This window comes from Puma concolor, chromosome A2, assembly GCF_028749965.1.
Source record: "Puma concolor isolate L17-30 chromosome A2, mPumCon1.1.hap2, whole genome shotgun sequence".
Lineage (NCBI taxonomy): Eukaryota > Metazoa > Chordata > Mammalia > Carnivora > Felidae > Puma > Puma concolor.
The window spans coordinates 117,073,277-117,085,940 of NC_141668.1; the positions used below are offsets into that span (position 1 = coordinate 117,073,277).

The following is a 12,664-nucleotide window of genomic DNA, read 5'->3' on the forward strand; positions in this document are numbered from 1 at the left end:
CACACTAAAAAAAAAAAAAAAAAAAAAAGTCAGTGGGCAATGCCAAATTGTCCTCCCCATAACCATTCCTGCCAGCGATGAATTAGGGGACACAATAGGTTTTCATGTACTTTGTACCAGATTAGCTACTAACAGTCTTTTTAACTTTTTGCCAACCTGAGGGGAAAAAGGACCCCAATCTACAGATGAGGAAACTGAGGCTCAGAAAACCTGAGGGACTTTCCCCACAACTGGTAAGTGGCTGAGTCGCTTCTACGTGCTGGACTACCGATAGAACGCGCCAAAGTTGTACACAGCTTGCTGTGTCCTCCCGTACGTCTGCTTATCTCTAGGCCTTGTGATGCTGGCAGGCTAGCCTTCCCCTCTCGCTAGCCCTCAGACACCTCCGAAGAGTACAAACCCCGCCACTTCTCGATTGCCAACCCCTGACCCCAAGAGCCGCCCAGTAACCGGTCCTCCGCTCTCCACTAGTCCGAAATGGCGACCAACGAGAAGGCAAGACCACGCCCCTTCTCTGGGAGGCGGGGCCTGAGTTCAGGCTAGAGTGATAGATGCCCGAGCCAAGTTTGAAGCCTGCTGCCAGGCGGGCTCACGCAGAAGCAGAGAGCCGGTGGCGCCGCAGGTCGGGAGGAGGAGCACCGAGTGGAGGGCTCGTTTGCCGGGGCCGCCCGAGAGTCTCTTCGTCGCGGGCGTTGGGGCCGCCATCTTAGATGGCGGGAGTAAGACGAGGACGGGCGTGAGACAGGAGGGCTTCTCTGCCGCTCTCCTAGGGCCCGGAAGAGGGCCAGCTGGCCGGGCTTTGGGGCGTGTGCCCCGAGGCGCGGAGCGCGAGTGCGACGATGCGGGGACTGCCCGGGGCCCCGTCCCCTGGGCTGGGGACACGCCGAATGTGACCGCCTCCCGCTCCCTCACCCACCGCGGGGAGGAGGAGCGGACTAGACGCCGCCACCAGACGACGGGACACGGAGGCGGCTCGGCTCCTTCAGGTACGCGGCAGGGCCAGGCCCTGGATGCCGGGGGAGCTGGGCGGCGGGGCTGAAGGGGCCGGGTTCCTCGGCGGCCCGGCCTGGGCAGCGTTGATGGAGCGACCCCGCGGCTGCCGGGTCGAGGGCCTGGGCAAGGCCGCTGTCACCCCGGGTGGCGGTGGGCGGGCGGGAGCCCTGGGGCCCGGTGTCATGGCCGGCGAGCCGAGTTTCCACATCCCCACTCAAATTTCCTTGTGTTTCGGGGAAACGTGCTAGCGCCACCCCTGTACTCGGTGCATATTCCTTATATTTTGGCAATGGGAAAATCTGCCCAGAATTGCCCCCTATCCGTGTTGTCATTTAGATGGACGAATTCCTTTTCTTTCTGGGCGCGGAGGGGTCCCGGGCTTGCATCCTCACTCAGAGTCTGTCACTCAAGTGACACTCTTACAGGGAGGACGAGAAGAATGGGGGACGAGAGGCGGAAGTGGGTCAGTTCCCCACCACAAAGGCATAGGGGCCTCGCCTTGGGTTTCGGGACTCCGTGGGTTACTAATGAAAGGTTTGGGATGCGTATGCTGAGGTTTGGCCCTGGGATGCTTTGGAGTGAAGATCCAGGGCTGTCTTTTGTGTGAAGAGAGAGCCGTCTGGACGCTTCGGTTGTGCAGCTGCAGAGGTTCTGCAGCTAGTCGATGCCCAGAAAGAGGAGTTTGGACATCTTGAGGGGAAAGGCGGCTGTGTTCATTCATTGTTCTCTTTCCAGGGCTCTGGGTGTGCCCTCTGGTATTCATTTCTCTGGTGGGAAGAATGTTAGTATCCCCCATGTCTCCTTGAGATGTGACCGGGTTCTAGAGGGTCAGTTAATCTAAGCAGGGATGAATTCAGCTCACGTTCTTTGAGTGTTTCTGCCTGCCTTGTCCTCTGTGGGCTGAGCGGAGGGAGCCTGCTCTTCATTCGCTCCCAAGGCGTGAAAACAATGCGCTGTGATAAGGATGGACTTACCAAGTGTTGTGGGAATTTGGAACGGCTAGTTTGCCTGGAGGAGTTGAGGTAGCTTGGACACCGGAGGGAACTTTTGCGGCCAGTTTTGGACTTGGTGAGTAAGTGCTCACCAGGTGAGGAGGAGGGGAGAGCGTTCTAAGCTGAGGAAACCGCTGGTACAAAGGCATAGAGACATGCAGGAGTTGGGATGAGTTTGGGGTGCAGCAGAGAATCTAGGGTGCAGGAAGGAAGTGGTGAGAGATGGGTGTCTAAAAGAATATTTGTCTAGATTGTGAAGGCTCTTTGTTCCAGAGTGAACTAGTTGATATAATTTGATTAAAGGAGTATTGCTATTTTTTTCTTTCTGATAAGTATTTTTATCCCTTGTCTTTATATTGAAGCTGATAGTAATTGAAAAGACTTACTTTGTTAAACCCATTTAAGAACATTTTTGGTTAAGTGCTTTTATGTCAAATGTTTTGCACTTACACAATGGTGAATGAACTGAGCTCCTATTCTAGGTGTTTCTGCAAGAGATTCTTCTGAGGTTTTACTTGCTCACCAGTAAAACTTTATACGTATAGTGCACGCTGCTAATACTGCATTTTAAATGGCTGTTGGCAAGAAAAACCATGCTCCCCGGTCATGTAGAAATTGGAAGATTATATAAAAAAGCTGAAAAGTGTAGAATGCAAGTATTTTTAATTTATTAAGTGTGTTGTATATAGTAAACTTTCTTTGCATAGATTCCGTGGTTTCCAATTTTGTTCTAAAGTCTTCAGCTCTGTAAACATAATTTACCCCAAATTGTTGTATTGTTGTGATTAATGCGTATGCTACAGTGATTATTATTATCTTAACAGACTTCAGCTTGAAGTTCCTAAGTTTGTTGTCTAGGGTTGTGATGATTATATGCCACTGAAGAACATTAAGATACTTTTGGCTTGTTTTCACCCTTATCACTTCAAGGGCTAAGCTGTTTAAAATGCAACAGAAACATTTGACCCAGTTGAACATTGGATACTTGGGAAAATAAACCTGTTACTGTTTCTGCTGGAAAAGCTTATCTTTTAGGTATGTGGTGTTTGTGATTAGAAATTGTAGTGCAGTTGCTTAGCCTTGTTAAAACTCTTGTCAGTTGAAGAGTGTAAGCCTTCAAAGTAGAAGGCTTCAGTGAAATACATTAGAGCATATTTTATCGGATTTGGTTTAGCAGAAAACAGGGAAACATTAAACTGGTCATTTGCGATGAGAAGTATCTAAAAGATGAAATGGAGAGTGGGTAATTAAACATCAAGTATGGTATTACAACTGCTCTGAAACTAGTTGTAGTTAGTTTAAAACATGCCATTTGTGAAATCCAAAGTAGGTGGTTTGCTTTGAAGTTTAAACAACTTGTTAGAAGTTAAATTTGGCTTTTCCATAATAGTAGTGACTTATTAAATGGAAAATACAATTAGTAACTTTAAATTACTATCTCAGGTAGTTTGTTAGTAAATATATGATACTACATTTTAATTTCAGATAAAACTTTGTTAGTAACCTACTTCCTAAAAATAGAAAAATGTTACATGAGGGAGGGCTTTTGTTTGCATGTTAGGAACATAATAGGCCATACATAATAATCCTGATCTTGGGAGGAGCTTGTTAACCAAACAGCATGCCTTAATGTTGACTTGCAGAAGAGAATTCTAAATATTGCTTTTGAAAGGCAGTGGACTGTGTGACAGTAGGGGGTTATGAAACCACAAAATGGAACTTGCAAGGGTTTTTCGTTTTTCAAATTGTACGGATCGTGGAAATCATTTCTTTAAAACTATGGTTGGAAAATTGCTCACCTTGACTAAATTAATTAGAAAACCAAGGAATACTGGGCTTATTTAGGATGAGGTTGTGTAGAATTTTAGGTTACCTTATCTTGTATGTATATGAGTGTTTATGTATGTGTATCAATGGTGAAAAATTCCTATTTGCTAAACTGACTAGGTGCTAAATGTAACCCTAGATGTTTGTGTTACAATTTAGTTAGTATTTTTAGTATAAGGCTAAACTACCTTGCTTATCATCCTCACAATTGTAATGACTAGGTATTCTTGCCTTAAAAGTTGAGTAAAAGTTCCTTAATTACATATTAAAGTTTTCATTTTTTATTTTGCAGTGGTTGAATCATTTTGTTCCTCCATTTCTCCTATAATACTTGTGTAGCTCTCAATGATTTTAGAGTTTAACTTCACATCTGTTAGCCTTTCTTCTAAAATTGCTCCTAAAATCTCAGTTTAACCAAGGAAAATGTCAAGTGGGTGTTGTTTCTTTGTTATTGGTTTTGGCCCAGGCTATCTGAAGTCTCTTTGGCAAATCACTCACAAAGTGTTAATTGCTTCACATTCCAATCAGTGTACATAGTTTTTCTTGAGGAACAGTTGACACATAGTTTTATTTTTAGACCAGATTCTAAGGGATCTTATTTGGTGGGGATTAGCAATACTAAAGCTAGTTTCAAATTGTAAAATCGTTGTGATTTTTAGATTGTTTGCATTGGTTAAGGAATGGGAAGCAGCAGGCAAGGACATTGTTTTAGGGGAACTCAGTATGTTAATTGCTGGTGAGGACCTTGTGGACTGTACAGGTGTCCTCTTCCTCCTCTTTCTACCAGTTGGATCTCATTTATTGTCATAAAATAACCAGCGTAAGAACATTTTTACTGTTGTAATCAAGGTGTTCTTTCCTATTTATTTTCTTTCATCCTGCTATGGAAAGCAAAAGTGATCTGATTCTTTGAAGTTGCCCAGTAGTAGGCATCACATTTGGACAAAGTGTTTACCTTTTTTCATCCATATACCTTTTTTTTTCTTTTTAAAATATTTATTTATTTATTGGGAGAGTGCAAGTGGGGGAGGGGCAGAGAGAAGGGGACAGGATCTGAAGCGGGCTGAGAGGCTGACAGCAGTGAGCTTGATGTGGGGCTTGAACTCACAAGCCATGATATTATGATCTCAGCCAAAGTCGGATGCCACCCAGGTGTCCCCAATCCATGTACATTTCTGATGGAAGAGTCAGCCTAGTTAATGTTTATGTCAGTGTCTTTAAAATGATGACTTTTCATTCTTTTTTTTTTTATTGGTTGTTTTTTAAAGTAATCTCTATCCCTAATGTGGAGCTTGAATTTACAACCCCGAGATCAAGAGTCGCATGCTTTACTGACTGAGCCAGACAGATCTTAATCTAGGTATTTTTGAGGTATCCTTTTAGCCATGGGCAGCTTTTAGCATCTGCCCTTTACCTAGATTTGGGATGGATGAAATTCTGAATTTTCCCTGGAAGGGTGTGACTTTTGTTTTCTGTAGCAAATCTCATTAAGAAGCTCAGAGTTTCTAGGAGAGGCATTTCTCTGGATCCAGAAGATCATTCAGAAAGGAGCTATCATTTTCATTAAAGAGAATTTGTTACAATAGAAAAGACTGGAAAGAGTTCAAAAGCCCAACAATAATGACTAAGTTAGGGGCACCTGGGTGGCTTAGTGGGTTAAGTGGCTGACTTTGGATCAGGTCTTGATCTCCAGGTTTGTGAGTTCTAGCCCTGCATCGAGCTTTGCACTGATAGTGTGGATTCTGCTTGGGATTCTGTCTCTCTCTCTTCTTTGTTATCTCTCTCCCTTTCCCCCTTCAAAATAAATAAACTTTAAAAAGTGATTAAATAAACTGCGGTACAGCCATTTGATGGAGCACTATACTTGTCATTAAGTATGGATTATATGAAACATTGATGACATGGAAAATGCTGAACACAAAATTACATATCTGGAATGATTACAGTTGTATATAAAAAAAAACAGTGGAATGTTATTCAGTAGTAAAAAGAAATGGTGTACTGATACATTCTCCAACATGTATAAACCTTGCAAACATGTTAAATGAAAGAAGCTAGTCATAAAAGTCCACATTTTGTATGATTCCTTTTATATGAAATGTCCAGAATAGGCCAATCCAGAGACAGAATGTAGGTTAGTGGTTGCCAGGGACTGGAGGGAGTGGGGAGTGGGCAGGGGCAGTGATAGTTTTTGTGGGGTTTTTTTTTTTTTTGTTTTTTTTTGTTTTTGTTTTTGGTGGAAGTAATGAAATGTTCTAAAATTGATTGTGGAGATGGTGTGCAACTCTGAATATAATAGCCATTGAATTTTACATTTCAAGTACTTGATTTGTATGGAATGTGAATTATATCTCAAGCTGTTTTAAAAAAAAATCTCAAAACCTACATATAGGAAGAAAATACGTGTAGATGTTAACAATGGTTGTTAAAGAGTAGAAATAAGGATAATGTTCTTTATACTTTCTATATTCTCTGAATATGTTACTTTTATGATAGAAAAATACATTTAATAAAGTTACTTGTATTCATGGTGTGGGTCTTCATGTTTACTCCAAACATTCAGTCACTGTCAGATTCCATTCACAACTATATTTTTGAGCTTCTTTCAGCCATTTTCTGCTTTCTCCAGATTAATTCAGGCTTTTATTACTATTTGCTTTACGTATTGTTAGAACCTCTAAAGTAAACTCCCTTTTCTTCTTAATATGCCAGGGCTTTCTCCACATTACTGTCAGATTCACTTTGTTACTGTGCAGATTCTTAAAAATTAAAAATTTTAAAATTTATTTATTTTGATAGGGAGAGAGAGCGCAACAGAGGGAATGGAAGAGAGAGGGAAAGAGAATGCCAAGCAGGCTCCACAGGCGCTGTCAGCACATAGCCCGAAGCAGGGCTCGAACCCATGAACCATGAGATCATGACATGAGCCTAAGTTAAGAGTCAGATGCTCAATTGACTGAGCCACTCAGGCCATCTTCTTAAAAACTAAATTTTATTAATTTTCTTGAATAGATAATACTGTCTCATGCCACAAAAGTCAAAGGATACAGAAAGTTAGGCCAAGTAAATAAAGTTGTGCAGAGTAATTCTACCTCCCCCGTTGTTCCCCAGCTACCCAGCTTTCTTTCATGGAGGGAAATAATGGGGTTTTTATGTATCCTATTTTGTGATAACAATATAGTGAAGATGTGCTGGTCTTCCATTGCCTATTAGACTAAGCAGTTCTTGTTTTTATGTCTTACTAATAGAGATTCCTCATACTTTTTTTTTTTTTTTTAAGCACTTACGTAGGTGCAGGCCATTGTGCTTCGTGCAGGATGAGTAAGGCAGATTCCTGCCTTCTGCGACCTTATCCTAATGAGAGAGTGACACAATTTCCTCACTTTTATCTGTTCCTCTTTTAAGAGCCATTTTGAACACCCATCTTCTAAATATTTCCTGATCTTTTTCTCTTTTTCTTTTTTTCTCTTTTTCTCATTATGTTTCCTTCCTTGAGGCCCACCATAAAACCCTTTGCATTTATTTTTCTTATGGCCTTTATCATATAACCATTTGTGAGCTCACCATCCCATTAGATTATAATCTGAAATTAATGCTTCCTACTCAATATGCAATTTCTCTTTTATTAATATTTGTTAAAATTTTTTCCCTTTCAGAGGCTGAGGAACCAGGCCCAGGTGCTTCAGTGAAAGTGTTGTGTCTAAATTCCAACACTTAATTCTAGGGTTTTTGAGAGAGAAAAAAATGAGTGCATGAGCAGGAGAGAGAGAGAATCTTAGGCAGGCTCTACACCTAGCATAGAGCCCCCTGTGGGGGCTCTGATCTCCCGACAGACAGAATCCAAAGACAGAGCTGTCAGCACAGAGCCCGAAGCAGGGCTCAAACCCATGAACTGTGAGATCATGACCTGAGCTGACGTCAGACACTTAACTGACTGAGCCACCTGGGCGCCCCTCTAGAAGATTGTATCTTAACTTTGACTACCCAGAGTTTAGCATAATGGCTGACACCTGATTGCAGCCATTTCGTTGACTGGAAGGTGCTAAATAGTGTTTATTGAATTGAATTTTTGTGTAGATGTCTTACAACTCTGGCTAGACTTAATTTCCTTAAAGGTGGAGCATATCTTACTCTTGGTTATGATTCCCAGTTCTTAAAACTTTGTCTTGATTACATAACATTAATTGAATGAGTGGAGATTCAGAGGTTAATCACCTGTGGACTTAGTTCCTACTGCCCATCACAAGCACACAAATGCTTACTATTAAAAGGGTATACTTACTAAACTTGTACTCAGAACTTTGTTACTTAGGATATATGTTGAAGAAGTTATTTTGCTTAGCTTCCCTTCTATGAGGCATTATTTGTAGACTGCTCTGGGTTCTCACTGCCAGCTCCTTGAGGATGTTTGCCTGCTTTAGCACCTCCTTCCTTGATTCATGGGCTCAAGCACTCTTGTCATGCTGGCTGTTTCCTTCTGCATTCATAGGCTTTATACACGGAACAGCATTTTAACCAGAGAGAATGTGAGGGGATATGTGATATTCTACCTTCCTTCATGTTAGTCTAGACTGGAATTAGAGTGCAATTGTGAATTGTGAGAGTAGAAATCATGACCTTTATGACTAATATTTAGCTGACAATGTGAAATGGGCCCCTCAGGCTTTTTGGGGCCTGGGACAGGTAAACTATATACAACCTAAAATTTACCATTTTAACCGTATTTGAGTGTACTATTCAGTGGCATTATATTACATTCACAGCATTGCGCAACCATCACCACTATTTATTTCCGGAACATTTTCTCCATCCCAAAGAGAACCCTGTACCCATTAAACAATAACTCCCCATTCCTCCCTACCTCCAGCCTCTGGTAAATTCTACTTTCTGTCTATGAATTTGCTCATTTCAAGTACCTCATGTAAGGGAAAATCATACAATGTTTGTGATTTTGCATCTGGTTTATTTTAATGTGTTTCTAAAGTCTATCCATATTGTACCATGTATCAAAATTTCATTCCTTTTTATGGCTGAATAATGTTTCTGTGGGTGTGGTTGTATGTTAAATATTTTGTTTATACAGTCATCTGTTGATGGATTCTTGTTTCTACCTTTTGTTTGTTGTGAATAATGCTGTTATGAATATTTGTTTATAGGTATCTGTTTGAGTCTTTGCTCTCAGTTCTTTTGAGTGTACTAGGAGTGGAATTGCTGGATCATATGATAATCTGGTTTTAACTTTTTGAGGAACTGCCACTGTTTTCATAGCAACGGCCCCATTTTACATTTATACCAGTAATACACAAGGGTTCCAATTTGACAAGGGTTCATATCCTTGTCAACACTTTTATTTTTCCTTTTTTGACAATAATTATCCTAACGGATGTGAAGTGGTGCTAAGCTTTTTTCTTACTGCTAATTAAATCTAATGAGCAAACAGGAAACTTAGAAGTTGGCTATATTTGCATCTCTTGGACTTTTTTCACCCTTATAAATGTATTTGTATGTAATGCTCTTTAGAGAGATATCACACAATTAATGACTCATCTTTTTTGAAAAGAATAAACTTGGGGCGCCTGGGTGGCTCAGTCGGTTAAGTATCTGACTTCAGCTCAGGTCACGATTTCGTGGTCCGTGAGTTCGAGCCCCGCCTTGGGCTCTGGGCTGATGGCTCAGAGCCTGGAGCCTGCTTCAGATTCTGTGTCTCCCTCTCTCTCTGCCCCTCCCCTGTTCGTGCTCTGTCTCTCTCTGTCTCAAAAATAAATAAAGGTTAAAAAAAAAAATTAAAAAAATAAAAAACTTGTATCATCCTTTTATTTTTTTATTTTTTTATTTTCTTTTATTTTTTTTCATCCTTTTAATCTAAAGTGTATTCAGTCAGGGGCGCCTGGGTGGCTCAGTCGGTTAAGTGTCCGACTTCGGCTCAGGTCATGATCTCACAGTCCGTGGGTTCGAGCCCCGCGTCGGGCTCTGTGCTGACAGCTCAGAGCCTGGAGCCTGTTTCAGATTCTGTGTCTCCCTCTTTCTCTGACCCTCCCCTGTTCATGCTCTCTGTCTGTCTCAAAAATAAATAAATGTTAAAAAAAAATTTACAAAAAAAAATAAAGTGTATTCAGTCAACCAGTGAAAGATGATTTCAGTTAATCCTGAGTGATAAGATCTATAAAGTGAAAAAAGGAGGGTACTAAAATTAGTATAAAAAGATCTCATCTTTATAAAGAACAATATTTACAAGTATATATGCATAGAAAAGATTGGATGCATATGTCCATAAATGTTGGCAAGAGCCATCTCTAGGTTAGTTTTTGTATTTTTCCATATTTTTAAGCCCGCTCCCCGTGAACATGTATTTGGTAATTAGTCATTGTATCTTTTAAAAAAACTAATAGGTTGGAAAATATAAATTATCATGAAAAGCTTGTGTATGTATGTGCTTATGACGTCTGTATGAGATTATAAGCATGGAGAAAGTACCAAAGAATATTATTGGGTTGTTAACATAGGTTACTTGGTGGGGTTAGATGGGGGAAGAAGGGAAAGGTAAAGCAAAGAAAGGATATTTAAAAAAATATCAAAAAATATCATTTAGATGCTAAAGAAAAAATAAAGCAGGGTAAAAGTTTTAGAGGGTAGTGAGGATGGGGAGGGGTTGCTATTTATAATGGGTATGTTTGTAAAATCATTAAGTATGAAGATTTAAAATAAAAGGGAAACAAAGTTGTGTAAAAAGCTAAAAAGACTGTACTACACACTCATTTCCAGACTCTTCCTCTACTCTTACTTCCTTGATACAGTTTGGCTTTTGTTTTGCCTCTGCATTTATCTATTGAAATGCTACTCCTTCTAGTTCCAATACTACGGTGAAGTTATCCTTAACTGTCTGCCTCTTCTTCCACTAAGCTAGAAGTGATCTTTCCACACTGCAAATTAATAGTTTTATATGTCACTGCCTCCCTCCCCGCCAAAGAAGGCTGCCACATTTTGTCGTAGGATTGCTTGTCATCCTGAAAGCTCTTAGCACAGTGCCTAGCACATAGTCAGTTTTGGGTAAGTGATGGTTCTTTTCTTCTACTTTAAAAGCTTCTGGGGGCGCCTGGGTGGCTCAGTTGGTTAAGCGTCCGACCTCGGCTCAGGTCATGATCTCGGGGTCCGTGAGTTCGAGCCCTGCGTCGGGCTCTGTGCTGACTGCTCAGAGCCTGGAGCCTGTTTCAGATTCTGTCTCCCTCTCTCTCTGACCCTCCCTCGTTCATGCTCTCTCTCTCTCTCTCTCTCTCTCTCTCTCAAAAATAAACGTTAAAAAAAAAATTTTTTTTTTAAAGCTTCTGGAAGGCAAAGGGCAATGCCTTTCTGAACTTTATATTCTTCAAAGCAACTAGCAGTTGCAAGTAGGTTCTTAGAAATTGAATGAATAGTGCTCCTTATTCTTTTCTTCTCAGTTCTGTGCCTGGGTGCAGTATATATGGAAATATCTGGATCCTTAGATTATATGCTAATATTTTTATGTGGTAGGTAGTGATTTAGTATTCATGAAAAAAATTAGGATAAATATTGTAATTATGTCTTTTCTCCATTAATATTTTATTCAGATATTTGAGCACCTAATTTTATGCAGGGTGTGCCATATCGAATGATGGAGTGTAACAAGATGTAGAAAATACATATAGTTCTTCTCCTAAGGCATTCATACTTTGATATATAATTATATAGGTTATATTTTCATGTTTTGTTTTTTTAATCCTATAGTAGAGTAGCTGGGTATAATTTAAAGCTTTAATGAATTAATGGTCTAGTTACAGGGAAGACTTGTGCACATATCCTTGTCTTAAAATTATTTTTTTTTAAATTTTTTTTTAACATTTATTCATTTTTGAGAGTGAGAGACAGAGCATGAGGGGGGAGGGGCAGAGAGAGAGAGAGAGAGAGAGAGAGAGAGAGGGAGACATAGAATCAGAAGCAGGCTCCAAGCTGTCAGCACAGGGCCGGACGTGGGGCTTGAACTCAAAGACTGCGAGATCATGACCTGAGCTGAAGTCGGATGCTTAACCGACTGAGCCACCCAGGTGCCCCAAGAAAATTATTTTTGAAAAATTGATTTAAAATACTTTCAGAGGGGTGCCTGAGTGGCTCAGTCGGTTAAGTGTCCGACTTTGGTTCAGGTCATGATCTCACGGTTTGTGAGTTCAAGCCCCATGTCAGGCTCTTGAGGACAGCTCAGAGCCTGAAGCCTGCTTTGGATTCTGTTTCCCTCTCTCTCTGACCTTCGCCTGCTCACACTCTGTCTCTTCCTCTCTCAGAAATAAATGGACATTAAAAACATTAAAAAGAATATTTTCTGAAAAGTATTTCAGGCACCTGGGTGGCTCAGCTTTTGACTTGGGCTCAGGTCATGATCTTACAGTTTGTGAAATTGAGCCCCGCATTAGGCTTGTGCTGACAGTGCGGAGCTTGCTTGGGATTCTCTCTCTCGCTCCCTCTCTGCCCCCACCCCCCCCCCCAAAGGAATAAACTAAAAATATATATTTCCTGAAGAAAAAAAGTTACTGTCGATTTTACAGGTGCCTTAGCTATAATTCTTACAAGTTCTTTTTTTTTTTTCTTTTTTGTTTCTTCCAAGTTCTTAAAGCAAGCAAGGTGTGTACCTTTGAGGGTAGAGCGAAAGACTAAGGAAACCTTTTCTATGTGAGAGCCATTGACTCTGGAAGGAATTATAGGAGAATCAGATGGTTACTTCCTGAAATTGTTCTGACAAGTTGTAAACATGAAGGAATACCTCCTATGTCAAGGGTAAATTCCAGTGTCTGCCTGTGCTAATGTGCAGAATAGTGGATTTACTTATTTTATATATCATGTCT

General features: G+C 40.8%; 1 protein-coding gene across 2 annotated transcripts in view; it reads left to right on the forward strand.

The window, feature by feature from the left end:
• Nucleotides 1–610: 610 nt before the first annotated feature.
• The window catches only part of RAF1 (Raf-1 proto-oncogene, serine/threonine kinase), an 83,916-nt gene continuing 71,862 nt past the window's right edge, over nt 611–12,664 (forward strand). Inside the window, exon 1 of one of the 2 annotated variants that reach the window (XM_025922716.2) lies at nt 611–986. The gene's annotated coding sequence lies outside the window, so the exon portion shown is untranslated. The remainder of the gene's footprint in view (nt 987–12,664) is intronic. The other variant, XM_025922723.2, reaches the window with a different exon arrangement.